Raw genomic sequence first — 21,884 nt, 5'->3', positions numbered from 1 at the left:
ATGATTCAGAGATGTATGCTTACCCAATGGTTAGCACACATTTCCAATGGTGAGTGGTCTGCGCATGTGCATCCCCCTCGCAGACCCTCCCAAGCCGCAGCATGACTAACATGCTGTGGCGTTTTTTGGGGGGGGGGGGGGAGTGGGATTGTGGCTGGTCACATGTTGCGCCAATTTTCCGAGAGGGATGAGGCCAGGGTCTGCATTGGTGGACGCAGATTTCCTGGCCTTGCAGCTGCCAGGACCCGGCCAGGCTGTGGTGAGCTTCGGCTACCACAGCCTGGCCAAAAGGAGCAACCATCGTTCGCTATGGTGATCTCAGGCTGCAACCTTGGTCGCAGCGCTGGGATCACAGACGCAGCAAGGAGGTTACCGTTTCCTACAGACACTCCTGCTGCTTTGCATTTGAGATGGATGGAATTGCACAGCCACTTGTGTATGGCTCTGCCATTCCGTCCATCTCTGAATCAGGCCCTCTAACCGGGAATTCTCTGTGCCCAGCTCTGACTACAAATCCCCTGTCTACCTGTTGGCTCCCCCCCCTCTTTATTCCTGTTACACCTACTATCTTGGAGAGCTCTTCAGCTCCTTGGGTCTCTGATAGCAACTATATGCTGGTACTGTAACACCCAAATCTACCACTCCAACCCTGAACTCTCTTACTCCATACTCATAGGTTTGGTTTTCTGCCATCCCCTCCAGAATAGCCCATGTCAAACTCATGTCTTAAACCAAACTCCTTGTAATCCTCCCGTCTAGGTTCCCCTTGACACCTCCTTCACTCCCCAAATTCAGTCTATTTCACAATCGTGCTGATTGAAACTTCACAAAATATTAAGTCTATAATATTTTGGATCAGATCATTTCTCACAATTTCTAGCACGAAAACGGTCATCCATTGCACTCATTTCCCAGACTACAATTTCTCTGCCCTTCCTTGAACCCGCCTCTCCTCATTTCAATCTAACCTTAACATAGCCACCAGCCTCATTTACCTCTCCTGCCACTCTGCATCTGCCTTCCCTCTCTGCAAACTGTCCCCCACCCCATTCACCACACAATACAGTTTCAACTCTTTACTCTCATTTAAGCCCTCATTGCTCCACACGCTCCTACATCTCCAACCTCATTTCTGCCCACTCCATCCCACTTGTTCTGTTTCTCCACTGACTGCGGCTTCAGCTCCCAATCCAAGATTTCTCACATGCTGTCCCTGTACTCTGAAACTCACTCACTGCTACATCTTCAACAGCTTGGAAATAAGAACATGTGGTTATGAAATATCTGCACCACTCCACAATTATTAACTAAAATGGAGTTTTATTAACATAACATGTAGGAACATAAAAGCTTGCTTTGCTTATTTGTCTTCACAGATTACAACATAAGTTAAAACTACAGCTCAATTAAAAACAACGATTCCTTATCCATGCATGTTAATTAGAACGGTCTGTTGAACATATACTAATGCCTAATACTTCCTAATACTAGGGCCTCACCACTATATCGCCTTTATACCAACATGAAATAATAATTGATTTTCAGAGCTAATGATTAAATACAGTTCAGTGTTATGTGGTTGCCACCAGGGGCGTATTTATAACGGCTGCAGGGTGTGTGGGACACAGGCCCCTGGCTCCAGGGGGGCCCGCACCGCACATCTTGCACCCATATTATACTTACCTCTCCGGAGTCCGACGTCGATGCTGGTGTAAGCGCTGTAAAAACGCCTGCAAAAATGGGCGCTGCGGCCATTTTCCCATCATTTTACGCATGCGCAGTACAGGGAAAATGGTTACCGTGGCCATTTTCCCTGTGACCTGTGCAAGCTCTATAGACTCTGACCACACTCTAGTGCTCAGAGTCTATTACTGCAGCGCTGACCGCGCTGCGCTCAGTGCGCTGCCGGCCGCCGGAATGAGAGGAAGGGGCCCGTGACGGATACTGCACACGGGTTCCCTCCTCTCTTGAGATGCCCCTGGTTGCCGCTTTTGGAAAATGGAAAAAGATACAAATACTGACAATGCACCTGAATTTGCGGTCCCATGAGTAGCTTTAATACAATATGCCCAGCTCTGCCATGCACTAAGAGCATAATTAAAAAAATATAACTCAATACAGACGTCTAGACTGGAAGATTCCTTCCGAATTACTGAACAAAGTATCTTTCTACTGCATTAAGGGCCGGATTCAGAGATTAATGCACAGCTGCGATTTCTCACAGATGCAAGTGCGATAATATGCAAAATGTCTGCTTGAGCATTCCTCTTGTGTACTTCCGTGCGACAGACTGAGCTAACCCTGCAACGCCAACTTTGCATATATGAGCAATGCTCAACTGCACTGGTGGATCCGATCTCTCCACCATCGGATGCAACATTGACTCCCCGAGCAGCTCCTGCCTGATGCACAGCCTCTCGTCACTTTCACAAAATATGGCCACTACAGCTGCGGTGCTGCAAAAGAGAATGCAGCCTCATGCCGGAACAAGACCATAACACGTCATGCCTCCTCCTCTTTTTGCAATGACCTTAGGTCACCTCCCAATCATCACCCTGAAACACCCATGGACCGAAAACGCCATCTCAAGTCATAGCGGTGTCATATGCAAATGCACATTGGTTTGCGTGTGCGCAGTAAGAGTTTACTAGCCTTTTTGCGCAAACACAGTACCAAATAATCACTCAACTGCGAAAACATCGGTACTGCATCCATCTCTGAATCAGGACAGAATACAATTTTCCCAATATGTGAAAAGAGTAGGAAAGTACACTTCATAAATGATGCCGACTGGGAAGAAAGCCTTTCCAAATCATGTTTGCAAATGTCTTCAGATACAAAAACAAACAAAAAAAAAAAACAGAAGAAAAGTTATTCACAAATAACTTGATGCAGAAGTGTATGTTTGGCTTAACTGAAGAAGAATAAATGATGCCTGGCCCTCACGCTCATCATTGACGTATGCACTGTTTATGCATGACTTCAATTTGCTAAACACTGCAAGCATCCAGCTAGACCTTCCATTTCACAATTGAAAACATTATTAGATGAAGAGTGATCAACCTATAAAAATTACTTACATAGGGGCTGTCAACTCAAATGTAACAAGACATGAGATGCTTGGACACAAAGGGCCAGATTCAGATTTGTCTCTGTAAGAGAATGCAAGTTGTGAGTGAATAAGTCATATACGCAAAATTAGCATATTAACCATTTTCAAAGTTACAGATATGAAGTCAGGCCAGTGTGAAGTGTGTTTTGACAGCAGCATCTCATACAAAAAAAAATAAAAAATAAATATATGGTCAGAGTTATACATTTCAACAATGCTCAAAATTCAATTTTGCAATGCACAAAAAAACCCTCCACCTAAACTGACAAAGATTGTGTTTAAATCAACTGTGTTAGTAGCAGGCAATTAATTATATTATCTAATAGACACATTATCATACATTAACACATACTTGCCAACTCTCCCTCATTGTCAGGGAGACTCCCTGAAATAGCAGCAATCTCCCTGTCTCCCTGAAGAGACTAGTAATCTCCCTGATTGCACCTTACCCCATTATGAAGCCGTTATATAAAAAAAAAAAGACAAAAAAAATCCCAGATATATCTACATTCAAATGGGAATAGATGAATTGGTTATCCCTATGGCTACATAAATTTTCTGAAAAGTATCAGAGTATTTTCAGCAACAAATAGATCTTACTGACTGCTTTTGGGCTTGTTTACATTTGGATGAAAGTACATTTTATGGCACACCTCTCAGATGTAGCAGTACACGTCAACTTTACCGCCGCGCTCATAGGTGTTGTTTTCACAATCTCCCTGAAATGCTTTTTCAAAAGTAGATAAGCATGCATTAACATAAGCTGCACGAGAGGGGAGAATTTGCCAATCAAAAACGGGAAACCAGTTGAACCGTCAGTCATTATTACTAGTAGTTATTACACCAGAGGTTGACTAGGCGCAACAGAGATTTGGATGCAAGTCTCCAACTGTGAATTGTTCGTAGCTGTGTGAACGCCCTTACTGCACTCACTCTCCATTAGAACTCCTCTTCTCACAACCCCTATAACCTCACAAGCCGTAAGGATGACATTTGTCTGATCCAGTAGAGCCACATATTGCACGTGTCTATTTTCCATCCATTTCTGAGCAGTAGTAAAGATAAAGAGCATTTTATGAGATCCAAACGGATGTACCTCCAACTCTGAATCCAGGGCTACGAGTATGCAGTATGTAGAATTATGGGGATTATGCCAAGTTAGGCATGTTCTCATTTATTTAGTATAACAGATAAAACGTATTGAGTACCCTATATTCGAGCGCATATGTGACACTTGAGCCTCCTTCTGCTTGGAGAGATGGAATAATGGAGGATGTAGGTATGGTAATCATATAACTTGTTGAAAGCACTAGCTAGCAGCAGTTTCAGGTTGGGTCATAGCAGCTTCACCCCTAAAGCAGATCAGGCTTTTTTCATTAATTACACTTACATTATATGATTTTTTGGGATGCATCTCAAATTCATTTTTTGCTACATTTATTCATAAATTAGAAAGATTATAACTGATGTATTAGAATTGTTCAATGGCGTAAATTCATCACAGATGCAAGTTATAATTTGGCGCCTCCATTGTCTCCCATAGTTCTGCCCCTGGAAATAGGTTTAATATTAAAGAAAATTAAATAACAATAGTGAATGCATTGTTTATTCGCTATCAAAAGGTTTAATTTTTTTTTCTGCTTATGAACTGGTTGGGTATAAATGTATACAATGTTTTCCTGGAACACATGCTACCAGTAATGTGCAGTGAGGTCAATGGTTGGGGAGGCACACATTAAGATGGGTCTGAGTGCTGGGCAGCCTCTCTCACCCCCTACTCACTGTAACTCTCCCTCTCACTACACTAAGCTTCAGTGTCCATTGATTCTCCTACCTGCATCACTGTATTTTCTCTTGCTGCTGCTGACTGAGCTCCGATCTCTAATCACTGCAGTGCACTTCCATATCATATGACACATCCAAGGTGTCCATCAATGCTCAAGGCCCGCCCCCCACACTCAGAGGCAAACCTCTATTAGCTCTCTTTCTGTGCAGCGTACTGCCTGTGATGTGGCCCTGCCCCCATCTCTGCAAGCAGTGTCTGACTATACAAAAGAGAGGCTGAGAAGTTTCTGCCTCATCTCTCATCTCCTTGCAGTCACAGGGAGCTCCACATAGCTGGTGAGCATAAACTATAAAAATGATTACAATAAACAAAGAAGACGTTTAGAAGTTACAAATATATTCTTTGTATTATTCTAATAATTTTTGTATCAAATCTCAGGAGTATGACAGGGGAGACACTGCCTCCCATGACTGCAAGTCCCTGCATTCTACTGGTGCAGAGCTGGAATCATCTTGAGACTGAGGATCCATCTCAGCAAATGGGCATAAACAGGACACTATACATTCCATTTTTCATAATTTTTTATGCATATGCGTCCAACTCAGCATCAGCCTTTATACACAATTAGAAGTTATAGGCTACTAGTGGAGGATTTCACTGTTATTTTAATAGGCGATTACTAGTAACTACAAAACATAATATGTTTGCATCAAATATTGTAAAGATATATACAGAGTCGGCGCGATGCGGTAAGCAGAGGTTATCATTGCAGGAGGGCGCCGGGCTGGGGAGACGCCGACTCGGCCCGAAACCAGCTGCCGCCTCGATCGCTATTTTAATAAAATAAATAAAAATTACATTTGCAGCACTGGGGAGGGGGCGCTGTAATCCCCCAGTCCGGCGCTAAGCAGAGGGGGGCGCAATCAATGCGCGCGGCATCCATTCAGTGAATGGAGAGGACTGAGGGGGGAAGCCCAGCTAGTGAGGTTCCCCCCCCAGCCTGACGTTGTTTGGAGCAGGCATGCCTCCAAATAACGTCATGTAGGAGGCGTGATGTATGGTAATTAGGCCAAGCCCCCATTTTCGGTAGGGGCGCACTACAGAGCCGGCACAGGGTGCTCCGACCCCTGGAGCCGGCCCTGCGCAGCTGTAAAGTGAATATTTACTTCTACATCTGATAGGTGTGCCATAAAATTGACTTACATCCAAATGTAAACTAGCAATATTTTTATTTTAAAAAGGAGGGACTAAATTATTACATCTTTATTTAAAGACACCATATATAGTCGAGATGGCAATTTACCACAACTCGTGTTGTTCTTCTATACATACACGCACACACACTCAGAAACAGCACTCACAGGAGTGTGATAAGAATGGTGCATGGTCCATAAGTACAGCAACGCTCACCTTATCCCTCACAGACAAAGTGTATGACCAGCACTCAGTTTCAGTAGATAATGGAAGGCTTTCTTCAGTATAACATGATGCAGCCAATGACAGGGTAGACTTTGTCTGTGAGGGATGAGGTGAATGTTGCAATTTATAAATAAATAAAAACACTTGTAAAGCGCTGAATATTATGGCGGCGCTAATTATAAATATGCAACCTTTTTCCACATCTTAATGCAAATGTACTGTAAAAGTTCTGTTTGTAGTTGCTCAAAGTGCAAACAGAGACCATATACATGTTTCTGTTCACATGGAAACTATGGAGACTGCAATATTTGAGATTTCACAGTAACATACTGGTAAGAGCCAGGTGCAGAAAGGCTATGGATTTGCAAATGACACACTATACTTAGTTCAGACAGAAAAAAAAAAAAAAAACACAAATGGAAACAAGCCATTTTTCTTAACTGTTTGTTTTGTCAGTATTACCAGGCTTCCTAACATTATACTTATATAATTCCAATATGAGTTATATCTCTTTCAAAGGGTTGAGTGCGGGATGCTGACGCTCGGGATCCCGGCGGTCAGAATCCTGACACCGGCATCCAGACAGGGTTAGGATACTGACACCTGTCAGTCGGTATTCTAACCCCAGTGGTGGACTGTGGTACAAAGGGCCCACCAGGGCAATGCAGTGATAAAGGCTCATACTTTGGGGTGTGGCCAGCCTCCAGAGGGGGTGTGACTATCCTCCACAGAGGGTGGGCTAACCATTACAGAGGGCATGGACTGGGCCCCTTAAAAAATTTATATATAGTAAATACTGCTGGTGCATGCATATGATAATGTACCAGATTAATAACAGCAAAATACACCATAGTCCTGTGCAGTATAATGTAGCATATGTATAATGTATAGTTCAAATGCACAGTCTTGAACCTGATCCTTGATGAAGGGAGTGGGCCCTCAGGCAGTGGGGCCCACCGGGGGTTTCCCCTGTACCCCTGTGGGCCAGTCGGACTCTGCCTAACCCTCCGTCTCTCTACCCCTAACCAGGGCCGGCTCTAGGCTTTGTGTTGCCACCCCTTCCCTCCTCCGCTCCCTCCCCCTGAAGTTACATAATCTCGATAGCGCCGGAGGGAGGGTGGGCGTTTCTAGTGCCCGCTGGATACAATGGCGCTCCGGGCGACGGCCCGGCTTGCCCGTGCCTAGAGCCGCTACTGCCCCTAACCCTACCTTCCAGGTGCCTAAACCCAACCTCCCCCCTCGCTAAACCTAACCCTCCCCCCCAGTGCCTAACCCCTAATGTTAACCCTCCCCCTAACCTCGCTACTTACCTTCAGGATGGCAGCAATCGGGATGCTGGTGCCAAGATTCTGACGGGTGTTGGGATTTTGGTGCCAGCATTCTGAGCGCCAAATTCCGCATGGTTGGTATTATGACCGCATTCCCTTTCAAGAATTAGGTTAGTGGAGTCTGAGAGTAAGGGTCTTCAAGCTGTCAAAGCTGGATAATTGGCTGAGACAAGATCAGTTCAAAATTGGATCGCAGCGACGCCATCTTGCAACTGGCTGCAAGACGCCATCTTGGAAATTAGATCGCAAGACGCCATTTTGCGAATGGCCGCCTAAGCGCCATTTTAGGTAAACTCACACTTTAGTACATGTGGAGATATTACTATTAGCATCATGCGATTGCATCTGTGACCATCGCCATAAGTTACGGCGATTCATCAAAAGCCTATTTGATGACTTTACGTAGTTTGGGTGCTCTGGATAAAGTGTGTATATTATTATAATTCCCCTAAAGGATATATTTCAGAAATGGCTGTACAGTATGTCAAAATTGGATTGCATTAGCTAAACAGAGCAAATGGCCACGTGACAACTAGCCTGTGAAGACAAGCTTCATGGACATAACGTCTGCTCTCACTCCAGGTGGCCCTGCTCGAATACAGCAAGAGGGTCATTTGTAGCACCTTACATTAGCAGGCTTCCTACAATAAAATACCTTCAAAGCCAAGAGTGTTATCTGAGGTTTGGGTCTTGTAGCTGTGCTAATTTGCATCTACACAGGCCCTGGGAGAACAAAGACCAGTATTTTGGAGCCTGAAAAGGGTGGGGGCTGCTGGGGCATGAGCAAGTCATGGAACTATAATGCTCAGCATTCCACACTGCTAGGTTTTCACTTCTAGGGATAGCTGAGAGCGAAGAAGTGCTCCCCATGTCGGTCTATGGTGGTCTCCCTCCACACAGATTCTCTAAGACTTCAGATCAGTGTTATCTCTGTGCTCTAATGAATTCACGTGCCTGTAGAGGCTCATGCTATAATTGCGTAATCACTGTGAGTTTAAGTGAGATTTAAGTGCACCATTTCTCATACACACATTAATACGCACAATTGCGCTGTTAACTAGTTGCACATTAGCGAATGCATAAGACCCTGTATGAAAACGCTGATTATTAGCTCCATGCACACGCATCTGACCCAAGTTAACTAGCGTCTTTACACCAAACCCCACATACTCACACATTACATATTCACATACAAGGTTCCATAAGCTTTAAGGTATAAGATTCGAGTATGCACATTTATTATCATTGCTAGGAAATAAAGGTTATTTCATAATTAAGGTTTTATACGTGATAAGTAAGCCATGTTTGGTATTGTACTGATGCGTACTCTCCATCGATATTACCGGAATACTGTTGAGAGAGATCGCAACATGCATTCTCAACTTATGGACCGCAGAGACTTCAAGCAACAAAATGTACATTATATGAACAACTGTTAGGATTTGCATGAGGCGGGAAACCGGAGACCTCCAGTTGTTAGAGGCTGGACTGTGTCTATTTGAACCAACCTGTTAAATTCCTTGTAACATATGCCCTCTCCTTTAGGGCCAATGGTATTAGCAACAAAGGCCCTGATTCAGAGCCGGACGCAAGTGGCTGCTCGTTCGCTCCGAGCGATGTTTGCCCAACTGCGCATGCATACGGATCGTTATACGCCTGCTGGAACCACTCAGTGCGGCCGAAATTCATGTGCTCGCAAAATAGCGAATGCCTGATAATTTGAGTGACAGAAAGAGGCGTATGTGGGTGGTAACAGGGGAAGGTGCTTGAAAACGGGGAGTGGAGATCCGATCGCAGGCGTGCTTAAAGGTCAAAATGGGCGTTTTATGGGTGTGCATATTTAAAACAGCAGCGTCATTGACCACGTCACTGGGTTCTTTTATAGCCAGAACTGCTCGCAAAATTGTGGTAGCAAAAACCAACCACAAGAATAGCGAGCAGTTCATACCCTGGTCGATGTACTCGATTAATCTAATAAATAGCGGACATGACGTAGGATGTGAGCGGCCAGGGGGCGTATTTTTCAAAAAAACGAACGCAAGTTTTGTTCGCTCGTTCAGACCTAGAGGCGTGAACAGACCACAAACAGCGAACGGTTCATTTGAATAGCCACCCCTTGTTTTAGAACGAACGACCGCAAATAGCGAGTGGCTCTGAATGAGGGCCAAACTTCTCTATTGTGTTGTTTATTCCTGGGGGGTATAAATATGTGTGCTCTGACCCTGGGTTCCTAGTCTTTGTGCTGAATGCTGATTGACGAGGGGTTTCTTGCTGATGCCTAACATCTGGACCAGAGAGCGCTGCGTATGTATAATTGTACTTGGGTCTGTATAATCTCTTTGTGCCAAGATTATATGAGGATCATAGCGTGTAACTGCTGTACTTTTACTTGAATAATAATTTGTGCTTTGGAACCACGGGTTCTAGGTCTGGAGTCTTTATTTACTGTTTGACTGCGTACGCAAATTAGCGTCATCCTTAGAAGTTTATAGGCAGGATATTAGAAGGTATAGGCAGGGGTATATAGAGATTCAAAGGCTGTATCGTTAGTTGGGGGCTCATCGTGAAGTCACTTACCTGCTCACACGGCACTTCCGGTTATCGTGTGGCCATGCTCGGTGCTGACAGATCGCTACCCCGGTTTCCTGTGAGCCAGGGATGCTGACTAGAATCCAGGGACAAGAGAGAAAAAAGTTTGTTTACCTTTGTTGATAGAACCTAACATTTAAAGGGGTGCCGCAGTATTGAACACGCGACTGAGTCGCAGTTTTGCGCACAGTAAAGACGCACTTTTGTGTACACAGCTAAAGGTTGTCATATGGTTGTGTGATAGTCGCATTATTGTGTATGCGACTGGTCGCACAATAGCTTATACGTACTTCCGGTCGTGCTGCCACGTGTTTAAACAAAGCCGTTGAGGTTTACATTCTTTTCAATTGTTGTCAATATCTGGGTTAACGTGTATTTTTCAGCGCAGGAAAAAAGTATGTAACAGTGAGTATTTGTTGGTAGGGGTAACTTGTTCTCTAAAGTTAGAGGTACCGTATGACCTTCAAGGGCTAAGTGCTAGCCGCTCGGTAAGCAGCTTACCGTTCTATACACAGTAGCAGGTGTACATGTTGTCTTTGTTGTAGAGAGGTGCGTGGAAGTAGCTGACTTAAACATCCATAGGTGTGGAAGTTGCCTTCTTGAATCTTATCAGGGTGGGTGGAGTAGCCTTCTTCAAATCTTCACAGGTGTGTGGGCGCTGCCGTTAAATCGTCCACAGGTAAGTGAAAGTATCTTGACTATCTTTCACCAGTTTAAATCTTTATTGAAAAACATAGGAGTTGTCTCAGAATGGGAGCCATGCAAACAATAGAGATGTTAGACAATGATGTGCTGCTAATGGAAGCGCCGTTTGGATCAGCCCGTCGTATTATGCATACTAAGTATGGTACTTATGCAATAAGGTATTGTGATGTATGGTTTAAAATGATGATGAAGCGTTTCCCAGAATTGGTAGTTTTGATAAAGATGTATTAGATAATGTCCGGGATCACATCAGTCTGATGCACTCCCAAGAGAAAAAGGTAAAATATTATGACTGTTTAAAGTTGTGGCAGCATGAAGGGGATGCGTTGCTTAAAAATGTGCAAGCAACGCAAACTAGCGTTGCGAGCGCATTGCCTTTGAATACATCCGCGACGCTGAATTGCAATGCAGGCGAACCGCCAAATGGCGTGCACGTGCAGCAAGGTAGCGTTTGCAAGGTATTGCCAGCAGTTCACGCGCACCACCCCCACCTTATGTGGATGGAGGTGCAAGTACAGTTATCAAAAATACCCATAAAAATGTAACAAGCAATTTGTACCCTCTCCTAAGCAACTATAAAGAAAATGTTCATGATGTGGATGATGAGCCTATTGTAATGTCTGCCATTTCCCATGCTGTACAGATGATAGATGCTGCATCACAACAATCACGAGTGGTGCTGCCATCTCCATCGGTAACAGCAAGGGAAGTGCTAACACCCTCTGCACCCGTAGAGGAAGTTGTTAGTACCATACGTAGCAGCAACAGATTAAACCCCCAGCCAGGTAACAAGGTCAAAAGGTAGCAGCGCTACCGGTCTGCATCCCATTCAGACAATAAATGCAGATGCGAACGGTGTAGTGCCCACGAGGGAAGTGGTAATGCATTGTCCTTGGACAAGAGCAGAACTAAATTCCATCATAAATGATTTCCCTGATCCCAAAAAGGAACTAGCCAAATGTCAAAGATTTTTGAGGAATTTGGGTAGTTCTCATGAGCCAACTAATAGAGATTGGTGTGTGGTGTTAATGGCCTGTCTACCACGCAATACCGACGTGACAAAATTTGTCATGGATTGTGTATTGGATGGTGACGTTCCCTTAACAGACCAAGTAAACCAAGATAATATTACCCGGGTTCAGACCTCACAACCTGGCTGGAGGGGAGTCACAATAGATACACTCATAGAATCTGCCATAGAGCATGATAAAAATATCACAAAGAAGAGAGAGACCCAGAGTGAAAAACTAATGGCTGTCAGTATCCAAGCTCTTGAAGGAATGACTGTAACATCACAGCCAGTAGACACACCTGCACTATACACACATTTGCACCTGAACAGTTACACGTCCTCACCAATCCCACACCACAGCAAACACATCCTTACCCCCACATATCATACACAACCACAGGTCCCATGCTACCCAGAAACTTCATACCTCCCACCATACCCTTATACTCCATATTCCTACCCATACCAACCATCTTTCCCTCTTGCTCAACTCCCACAACAATCCTTTCATCCACCCCATTCAAAAAAGATGTTTTAACTGTCACCAAGTGGGACACATAAGTAAGTACTGCAAAGTGAAGAACACCACACATGAACACGGGGTTCATAGGCAACCCCACTATCTTCTCCCAGGCCTTATATGACTGTTTATAATCTTTTCAACCTGCCAATGGATCTGTTCTAATGTAAAATGTGGACGATTTATTGTTGTATTTAGGTCATGTTTAAATGATATTTAACTGTTGTGCTTTATCTCTCACACACAGGACACAAGGTTGCTAAGGATAAACGGCAGCCATGCCAGGCTAAGGTCAAATACTCGGAATACTATCCAACCCAGGGGCCCAGGCATTATTTAGAGCAGTAGCCATTAATAACAAGATTTAATTGCAGGAACCTGTATGCAGATATTCTGGGGGTCATTCAGACCCGGTCGTTAGCGCCGAAGTGCTCGGACCGGGTCGATGGCCCCTCACAGAGCATGCGCACGACGGCGCCGGCGTGCGCAAGCGTGAGACCCGCTACGACCGACAGTGCCGGTCGTAGCAGGTCTCGATCCAAAGGGGGCGAGCTGTCGATGTTGATTGACAGCTCGCCCCGTTTGGAAGGCGGGCCGGGGGGGTGGCAGCCCAAACGGAGGCGTTCCCATGGGAAAGCCTACCGTTTGGGGGCGGCCCCACTGACATCACTAGTGATGTCAGTGGAGAGCTTCCGGCTCAGACAGAGCCGAAAGCTCTCCGGGGCTTACGACAAGGGAGACCCTGCCCTAGGGTCTCGTCGTAAGCCCCGATGGTCACGATGGTCTTGACCATCGCGACCATCACCTTAGGCGGTCGTAAGGCTGTGGGTGTTAACCCACAGCCTTACCACCGCAAAGGAGGACGTCTAGAAAATTCAAGACGTCCTCCCCTCATTCAGACCGACCGCACGCTCTGTGCCCTATATCCTATAATTATTCAAAGTGATAGGGGGACTCATTTTCAGTGGTGTAACTAGGGTATTTGGAGCCCAGGGCAAATTTGAAAAGGGAGCCGCCCCCCCCCCCCCCCAACATCCCGATAAGTGCACGCGCCGAAGGCACACACGGAAAAATGGGTGTGGTCACTTAAAATGGGGCGTGTCAACATGACACACCCCTTTATTTTCATGCTGAGCATTCCTTTCCATATGCACCTTAACCCCTGTAGTACCCCTTATACAGTACCCCCAGTATGCAGTTGTGGTCCCTCTTATGCAGGCCCATAGTAGTGCCCCTTATACAGTATCCCCAGTAGTGGTCCCCCTTATACAGCCCCCAATTAGTTCCCCTTACTCAGTGCCCCCAGTAGTGGTCCCCCCAAATGCAGTGCCCTATGTAGTATTCCCCCTTATGCAGTGTCCCCAGTAGCAGTCCCCACAATGTAGTGCACCCAGTAGTGGTATCCCCTTATGCAGTGCCCTTTATATAGTGCCCCCAGTAGTAGTCCTCCCCCCCTATGCAGTGCCATTTATATAGTGCCCCCAGCAGTAGTCCCCCCCAATGCAGGTTTCCCAGTAGTGGTCCCCCTTATGCAGGCACCCAGTAGTGATCCCCCCCATCTTGTGCCCCCTGTAGTGGTCCCCGCACTGTCCCTAGCAGTAAGCCCCTTATATAGTGCCCCCAGCAGTAGTCCCCCCCTCCCATGCAGTGCCCCCAGTAGTGGTTCCCCTGATGCAGGCTCCCAGTAGTGACCCCCCCAATCCAGTGGTCCCTGTAGTGGTCCTTCCTGTTATTGCCCCCAGTTGTGGTCCCCCCAGTGCAGTGCCCCTAGTAGTAGGCCCTTTTATAATGCCCCCAGTAGTAGTTTCCCCCCCGAAGTAGTGGTCCCCAGTTGAGGTTCCCCCTCCCGATTAAGTGCCCCCTGTAATAGCCCCCCCCCAGTAGAGGTCCTCCCAATAATGGTGCCCCCAGTAATAGCCCCCCCCAGTAGAGGTCCTCCTAATAATGGTGCCCCCAGTAATAGCCCCACCCCAGTAGAGGTCCTCCTAATAATGGTGCCCCCAGTAGTAGCCACCCCCCACATTGTGCCTCCACCCCAGCAGAGGTCCCCCAGTGGTAGCCACCCCCGTTGTGCCCCCAGTAGTGCTGACAGGTTTTTAAAAATATATATATAAAAAACATACTTACCTGAATCCACGCTGCTGCTGCTCCTCCAGTCCGCGACGCCGCTCCCACCGCCGCCACCCGACAGTCCTCCCGGGCTGGCGCGCTCAGCATAATGGGACAGACATCATGACGTCATGACGTCTGTGCCATCACCCACTGAAGGAGATGGACGGAAGTCCGGCTCTTGCAGTGGGTGCTGCAGCAGTCAATGAGAGTCTATCTGACTCTCATTGGCTGCTGTTTAACACATGCATTGCCGCCAGCGCTGGCGGCGTTGCATGTGTTATGCACAGCCTGAGCCCGCCTCCTGGCGCTACTGGGCAAGCGCTCAAGGGGAGGGAACGGGCTCAGGTGTGCAGCACAGGTCCTGTGTAAATTTGTAGCGCTGACCGCACTCATTGCGGTCGGCGCTACACTGGTGGCTAACTAGGGCGGGCCGGACCGTGGCCGACGGCGCTCCCCCGCGCCACCGGTCCCACGGCGCCCAGGGCAAGCACACCGCTTGCCCTGCCCTAGTTACACCACTGCTCATTTTACAGGTGACGTTTCCCAGAACATGTGTAAGGTGATGGGTAATAAAACCAAGATCATTCCAGTCTGTCATTTCTTTTATCTGTCCCCCCTAGGAGATACGAAGATGAATAAGAATAACAGAAATTGAAAGTGTTTTTAACTAACATGTCTAATACAAACTGTCATGATGTCAAACCTGGGGAATTTGTTATGATCCGAATTTTTTTAGCTCAGGTCGTTTGACTGATTGGTGGAAAGGTCCGTATCTGACGATTGTTGACAAAGTACCACATCCTCAAAGGGTGGCCAGGGAAGATACGTGGGTCCATTCCACTCACTATAGGGAGGTTAACCAACCGGTGGAGATACAAGGCGGAGATGAGGCCGATAATGTGGACCTGTCAATTGCGAGCTTGTGCCGGAAGGATTAAAAAGGTGATGTTGAGATACCCGAGCTAAAGAAATGTGTAGATCAGTGCTCCCAGCAATGGAGTGGTCTGCTGTGGTCATCCTAGTTCTTTCTTCCAGAGTTTTTGTCATGATGATCTGTTTGGGGATACCCAGTTTCTGTGATGGAGGACCGATAGAGGAGATGGGAGCTGATGGCAGTGCTGATGGAGTGGAGTCAGAAGGAGTGCAATGCCAATCAGGGGAGTGTCTGACCAATCTTAGTACTGTTATTGTTAAGTGAGCTGTTATTCCGGATACTCGGGGATGGTGTGGAGGTTTATCGTCTGAAGATTCCTGTATTTGTGAGCTTTGTGGGTCCCTAGTTGATGAAAATTGTATCCAGCGGTGCCAGGCTAAATATAACCCGTACTGGGGTGGGTATCCACTAGAGGATTATGATAGCATGGTAGGCAAAGTGTTAAATCAAACTGATTGCTGGGTGTATTCACATGTGCCACATGGACAGCATAATGTAGGGTTGGTGCCATTTCCGATGAATATCACGGAAATTTTAGAATTACAGAAAGGGAAAACATTGGATGGAAAATTCCTCTCATCCAAACCACCTCATTTCAAACTCTATCAATTCCAAGTAGATAGATCACTTTTTTGTTTAAACATAACCAACCCCAATAAACCCGGGAGTTGGGAAGTGACAGGGAATAATCAGACGATGACCTTCTCACAAAGAGCTGATAATGAGTCCATAAACCATGATCTGTTACGCTCAATTAAATCTAGTGGGAGACATTTTAGGTACCGGTATGCATTGAGTTCCACCAAAGAAATTATTGGTAAGGTGCCAGATGGTTATTATGCTAAAATAATACAGCCAGAAACTTGCATGTACCAGATGGAAGACCCAGAAATAGGATTGTTTGCAAAGGAAATGTGCTTAATGATAATGATGCATACCATTCCTTATGTTCTCCCTGATAATGTATATTTTATATGTGGAAGAAAAGCGTATAAGTGGCTCTCCCCGAGTTCCGAAGGTTTGTGTTACCTGGGAAGAGTAGTCCTAGAAGTTATGACCCTCACATATGTTGAAATGCTTGGTATACATAAAAACACACAGTCACCATATCTTCACACACAATATGAACACAGAGGCAAACGAAATATGATACCTGCTGACGTGCACAAAGCCACTCAGTGAATTAGTGAGACAACTGGCTTTCAAGTTCTAGTCGCATTGGATCCCACCAGGATTGCTCGGGGTACATTAAACTTTAGATATATTCAGGAACTTGCTAAATTGATAGATAATATCACCGATAAGTACGATGACACATTCAGGTATACAGGGAGAGAATTGCAAGCGTACAAGAAAGAACTGGTGCAACACAGGCTAGTGTTAAATTATTTAACTGCTGTTACTGGACGGTATTGCGTAACGTTGGCCACCCAATTTGGAGTAAAATGTTGCACCTATGTCACCAATGATACCAGCGACCCTAAGGAAGTGATAGACCGGAAGATGGATGAAATTCTGCAGCTAAAATGGGAATTTCGTAAGAACCATAATGCTTCAGTGGCTGAAGTAGGGGAGAAGATAGAAGGATGGGTTTCATGGCTGAACCCAGTGAAATGGTTCTCAGGTCTAGGGGAATGGGTCCAGGAAGTGATCGCCAGCATTGGCAAATTCTTAATCCTTACACTGATTGTCATCTTAATAATTGGCATATGTGTCCGGTGTGTTCCTATTGTGTTGAAGTGTGGAAAATGTAAAAAGAGAGTAAAACGAAAAAACGAACTTATGATGGTGGTCAGTATGAATACCGAGGTAAATACAGAACTGCATTACAACCCTGAACTAGAAAATACCATCATTTAATGTATTATATTTAGACATGCATAGAATGTATTATTGAAATGTTATTTTAAAACACCTCAGATAATGTAAAGTCTCAAATTTCCCCTTCAAGACTGCCTTTATAGGATTGGTGTATCCCCACACCTTTCACATGATCTTCCAAGATCCGCGGTGTGCGTATAATAGTAGTTTTATGTCCCCACTCAGAGACACATTATTGATGGATTAAGAACCACCTTGTGCCATCCCATAATAACACTAAATAGTATATAAATGTAAGCCTAAATTATATTTTAAAATCAGATTGTGATAGCATGTTGTTCGCTATCAAAGGGTGGACTGTCGAAGCTGGATAATTGGCTGAGACAAGATCAGTTTAAAATTGGATCGCAGCGACGCCATCTTGCGACTGGCCGCAAGACGCCATCTTGGAAATGAGATCGCAAGACGCCATTATGCGAATGGCCGCCTAAGCGCCATTTTAGATAAACTCACACTTTAGTACATATGGCGATATTACTATTAGCATCATGCGATTTCATCTGTGACCATCGCCATAAGTTACGGCGATTCATCAAAAGCCCATTTCATGACTTTACCCAGTTTGGGTGCTCTGGATAAAGTGTGTATATTACTACAATTCCCCTAAAGGATATATTTCAGAAATGGCTGTACAGTATGTCAAAATTGGATTGCATTAGCTAAACAGAGCAAATGGCCACGTGACAACTAGCCTGTGAAGACAAGCTTCATGGACATAACGTCTGCTCTCACTCCAGGTGGCCCTGCTCGAATATAGCAAGAGGGTCGTTTGTAGCACCTTACAGAAGCAGGCTTCCTACAATAAAATACCTTCAAAGCCAAGAGTGTTATCTGAGGTTTGGGTCTTGTAGCTGTGCTAATTTGCATCTACACAGGCCCTGGGAGAACAAAGACCAGTATTTTGGAGCCTGAAAAGGGTGGGGGCTGCTGGGGCATGAGCAAGTCATGGAACTATAATGCTCAGCATTCCACACTGCTAGGTGTTCACTTCTAGGGATAGCTGAGAGCGAAGTGCTCCCCATGTCGGTCTATGGTGGTCTCCCTCCACACAGAGGACCTCATTCAGAGTCGGTCGAAGCGGCCGCACGGTCGTACGCCACCGATGTTCGCTATACTGCACATGCGTAAAGTTCGCAATGCGCATGTGCAAACTAGCCGCTACGATCAGAAATTTCTCTCTCCTTGAACACAGCCAGGTCGGTAGTTTGAGTGACATATTGAGGCGTTTGTGGGTGGTAACAGGGGAAGGTGCTTGAAAACGGGGGAGTGGAGATCCGAACGTAGGCGTGCCTAATTATGCGAACGGTGTTTTATGGGAGTGCATACGGTTTATGGGAGTGCATAATTAACAAAGTAGCGTAATGGCACATGATCGTAGAGCTTAAGAGAGGGTATGGTCAACCTTAAGCTCTACGACCAGTTCCGATGGTTCCCGATGGTCTCGATGAATCCTTATATGCCCGGAGATGACGTGTAATGCGTACGAGAAGGGGGCGTATTTTTTTGTCTTCTGGCCGCTTCCTCCCCTTGGTCGGCCAGCTACCAATCCGAACTTAGGAACGCAACTTGCGAGGGAATCATTTTCATATCCGGCCCCTTTTCCTGTACGACCGAGCGGCCGCTTCGACCGACTCTGAATGAGGTCCAGATTCTCTAAGACTTCAGATCAGCATTATCTCTGTGCTCTAATGAATTCACGTGCCTGTAGAGGCTCATGCTATAATTGCGTAATCACTGTGAGTTTAAGTGCACCATTTCTCATACACACATTAATACGCACAATTGCGCTGTTAACTAGTCGCATATTAGCGAATGCATAAGACCCTGTATGAAAACGCTGAATATTAGTTCCATGCACACGCATTTGCCCCAAGTTAACTAGCGTCTTTACATCAAACCCCACATACTCACACATTACATATTCACATACAAGGTTCCATAAGCTTTAAGGTATAAGATTCGAGTATGCACATTTATTATCATTGCTAGGAAATAAAGGTTATTTCGTATTTAAGGTTTTATACGTGATAAGTAAGCCATGTTTGGTATTGTACTGATGCGTACTCTCTCAACAGTATTCCGGTAATATCGATGGAGAGATCGCAACATGCATTCTCAACTTATGGACCGCAGAGACTTCAAGCAACAAAATGTACATTATATGAACAACTGTTAGGATTTGCATGAGGCGGGAAACCGGAGACCTCCAGTTGTTAGAGGCTGGACTGTGTCTATTTGAACCAACCTGTTAAATTCCTTGTAACATATGCCCTCTCCTTTAGGACCAATGGTATTAGCAACAAACTTCTCTATTGTGTTGTTTATTCCTGGGGGGTATAAATATGTGTGCTCTGACCCTGGGTTCCTAGTCTTTGTGCTGAATGCTGATTGACGAGGGGTTTCTAACATCTGGACCAGAGAGCGCTGCGTATGTATAATTGTACTTGGGTCTGTATAATCTCTTTGCGCCAAGATTATATGAGGATCATAGCGTGTAACTGCTGTACTTTTACTTGAATAATACTTTGTGCTTTGGAACCACAGGTTCTAGGTCTGGAGTCTTTATTTACTGTATGACTGCGTACGCAAATTAGTGTCATCCTTAGAGGTTTATAGGCAGGATATTAGAAGATATAGGCAGGGGTATATAGAGGTTCAAAGGCAGTATCGTTAAAGCATACTATACTTGAGTCATGATACTTTATATTCTGGAACCACATTGAAAAAGCTGGTCCTTCTTCATCTTCAATATTGATTTTTTTACTGAATTTTTACAAAATAGAAGGGGTGTACAGAAAAAAGAAGCAGGGGAAAAAATTGGGGACAGGTACAGTATATGTGTAAAACATCAAGGAGCAAGCATAAGAACTCTCCTGTACAGCTAACCTGGAGCTTCCAACTCAGATTGTATAATGGAATTTAGGGCCTGAATCAGCAACGATCATAATTGTAACTACGTACGCAGATCGAGCGATTGTTAGCCACCGCACTGCAATTATGCACACAGATAGGAATCCATTGCAGAGTGAGTGACGGGCCGTGAGCGTTTGGGGGTGGCGGGCCTGTCCATTTGAAAGCTGTTGCATGGGAGTACATAAATTAGTCACTGCGATTGCCTACACAGCTTGAGAGCCTTCAGCGTGTGACAAGACTTGCAATTTCTACACTTTCAATCTTGGCAATGGACACTGAGGAGCATTGACTACCAGCTGCCCAAATCCTCGCTCGGACAGGTCGTGTACCCCCACGCTAAAACGTTAGCGCACATCCAAGTATTCTGTACTTGGAATAACTGAAACTATTCACGGCCAAACAACATTATCATTTCCAGCCTAAGGTCAATTAATATAGTACATCTGTGTATTCCTAGTAAGCTCCCTTATAGAGTTATTTCCATCTATTCAAATCCCGACAACGGAAGCCCAGCAGGGGTGAAGATCCTGAACGTCCAAAGGTAAGTATAAACTAACCTAATTCTACCCCCTAACCCTCCTTTAGGGTTGCCTAACCCTAACTTTCCCCCAAGTGCCTAAACCTAACTCCCCTTCCCTGCAGCATAACCCTAAGTCTCCCGGGGGGGTGCCTAACCCTAACCTCCCCCCGGGGGTGCCTAACCCTAACCCCCCCTTCCCCTAGCCTAATCCTAACCTCCCAGGGGGGTGTCTAACCCTAAATCTCCCCCTGGGAGCCCCTAAGCGCGCGGCTGTCCGTGCGGGGTGCACGACTTATCTTAGATCGGTAAGCCGGGTGTCGGGCTCCCGGCTTAGGTCTAAAGACAGGCGTCGGGATTTCGACGCCTATCATTAGACAGTCGGGAAGCCGACGGACTAGATTACGTCCGTCGGCTTCCCGACTGCTTTTCATTACTATCTGCTCATTTAGATTTGTCAGTGGCAAACAAGATAATCAATTAACTAGGCTGGTTCAATACTATATGTGCACTATGTTCTATGGATATATCATATGAACCAGTTTCGCTACTGCTATACCTGAATGTGTGAATTCCCCTAGTTTATGTTTAGAAGGACAAATAGCACGGCGTCTCTCTTGGGTCTATTCATAGAACAGTGAAAAGCATTTTACCTGAAAACAGGGCTTTGCACTGCTTTCATCAATTCACAAAGTGGGTGACCATGGAGAAGGTTATTACTTCTCCGGCGACCCAGCTTCGTGTATGCATCCCTTATCTCCTCAGGTTCGCCATCTAAGGACGGCGTAATGATCTCATCGTCCATATGAAAAGGACAAGAAAGTTGATTACTTCAGCCTTTCACCCCCTCCTTCATTATAGCTCCACCCCTTTATACCCCAGCAACTACTGCAGCTACATCTACAACACCAGCCAGCACATGTGCAGGAAAACACAAGTTCAATAAGACGACGCATGTGCAGAAAGAAGCAGAACCTGACGACAGCGATAACTCTGCAGAAATAAGGGGTGACAGGATCACCAGGGACCCAGAATACCGTAGGTAGGTAAGGGTAA

The 21,884-nt window shown here is 45.5% G+C and overlaps 1 protein-coding gene across 3 annotated transcripts in view; it reads right to left on the bottom strand.

The window, feature by feature from the left end:
* Positions 1 to 21,884, bottom strand: part of ABCG2 (ATP binding cassette subfamily G member 2 (JR blood group)) — a 220,922-nt gene that overhangs the window by 194,252 nt on the left and 4,786 nt on the right. Inside the window, exons 2-3 of one of the 3 annotated variants that reach the window (XM_088464449.1) lie at positions 10,223 to 10,310; positions 3,081 to 3,152 (exon numbers count right to left, since the gene is read on the bottom strand). The exons of 1 other annotated variant lie outside the window; for it this stretch is intronic. The gene's annotated coding sequence lies outside the window, so the exon portion shown is untranslated. The remainder of the gene's footprint in view (positions 1 to 3,080; positions 3,153 to 10,222; positions 10,311 to 21,884) is intronic. One more of the 3 variants, XM_088464448.1, reaches the window with a different exon arrangement.

The sequence above is a fragment of the Taudactylus pleione genome, unplaced genomic scaffold (assembly GCF_031769625.1).
Source record: "Taudactylus pleione unplaced genomic scaffold, aTauple2 ptg000055l, whole genome shotgun sequence".
Lineage (NCBI taxonomy): Eukaryota > Metazoa > Chordata > Amphibia > Anura > Myobatrachidae > Taudactylus > Taudactylus pleione.
Note: the sequence above shows the minus strand (reverse complement) of the source record. Positions and strands in the feature narration are given on the sequence as shown.